Below are 1,349 nucleotides of genomic sequence, written 5' to 3' on the forward strand. Positions count from 1 at the left end.
AAAAGATACATAGAGACAAATGAGAATGATAATATGACATCAAAAATATGGGGATATAGCAAAAGCATTAATGGAGTTTTATAGTATTCCAGAAACAAGAAAAACTCAAATAAACAACCTAACATTTCACCTTAAAGAACTACAAAAGAACAACAAATGAAGCCCAGAGTCAATAAAAGGAAGGAAATAATAAAAATTAGAACAGAATTAAATAGAGGACAAAAAGGTAATAGAAAAAATTAATGCAACAAATAGATGGTTCTTTGAAAAGAGTAGTAAAATTGGCAAAACTCACTAAGAACAAAAAAAAGAGTCAAAAAAAATGAGGGAGATGTTATAACAGACACCACAGAAATACAAAAGACTATACAAATATACTATGAAAGGCTGTACTCCACCAAATTCAATAACCTAGAAGAAATGCACAAGTTCTTAGAAACATATAACCTTCCTAGAATGAATTATGAAGAATGGAAAAATTTAAATACCAATCAACAAAAAGAAAATTGAAATAGTTTTCAAACACCACCCCAAAAGTAAAAGGCTAGGACCAGGTGGCTAAAATAGTGAATTCTAACAAACATTGAAAGACTTAATACCTATCCTTCTCAAGCTCTTCCAAAAAATTGACGAAGAGGCAATACTTCCTAATTCCTTCTATAAGGCCACCATTACCCTGATACCTAAACCTGGAAAGGACAACACACAAAAAAGATATTTACAGACCAATATCTCTGATGAATATAGACGCAGAAATCCTAAACAAAATGCTAGCAAACAGGGCCGGCCGAGTGGTGCGATGGTTAAGAACTGGCTTGGGACGCCAGAGGGCCCTGGTTCGGATCCCACATATGATGGTGCCAACTTGGGCCAGTGAAGCAATGTCCTCCACAACTAGACTGAAGAACAAAACAGCAACTTGTCTGTTCCCCTTCCCCTAATTCCCCAGCGCTGTTCCCATCCCCCCAATCCCCCAATAAAAAATCTTAAAAAAAATAAAAAATGCTAGCAAACAAAACACAATGCATTAAAAAGATAATACTATAGCATGATCAAGTGGGGTTCATTCCAGGGGTGGAAGGATGGTTTAACATACACAAATTGACCAATGTGATACAGCACATTTTAAAAAAATGAAGGTTAAAGAATAAAATGTAAACAGAAATAGTCTCAGAGACACAGAGGAAAAACTGATGGTTGCTAGATGGGAGGGGGTGGGGATGAGGGAGAAGGGGAAGGGATGGGACAATATAAATTGGTAACTACAATATGGCCTCAGGGATAGAAAAGACAGTTTGGGGAATATAATCAATAATGTTGCAAATATTTTTTAGGAAGCCAGATGGTCT

At 35.9% G+C, this 1,349-nt stretch overlaps 1 long non-coding RNA gene across 1 annotated transcript in view; it reads right to left on the reverse strand.

Moving 5' to 3' along the window:
- LOC109383249 (uncharacterized) overlaps positions 1-1,349 on the reverse strand; it is a 153,681-nt gene that overhangs the window by 95,105 nt on the left and 57,227 nt on the right. The gene's annotated exons all lie outside the window — the stretch shown is intronic.

This window comes from Hipposideros armiger, unplaced genomic scaffold (genome assembly GCF_001890085.2).
Source record: "Hipposideros armiger isolate ML-2016 unplaced genomic scaffold, ASM189008v1 scaffold_79, whole genome shotgun sequence".
Lineage (NCBI taxonomy): Eukaryota > Metazoa > Chordata > Mammalia > Chiroptera > Hipposideridae > Hipposideros > Hipposideros armiger.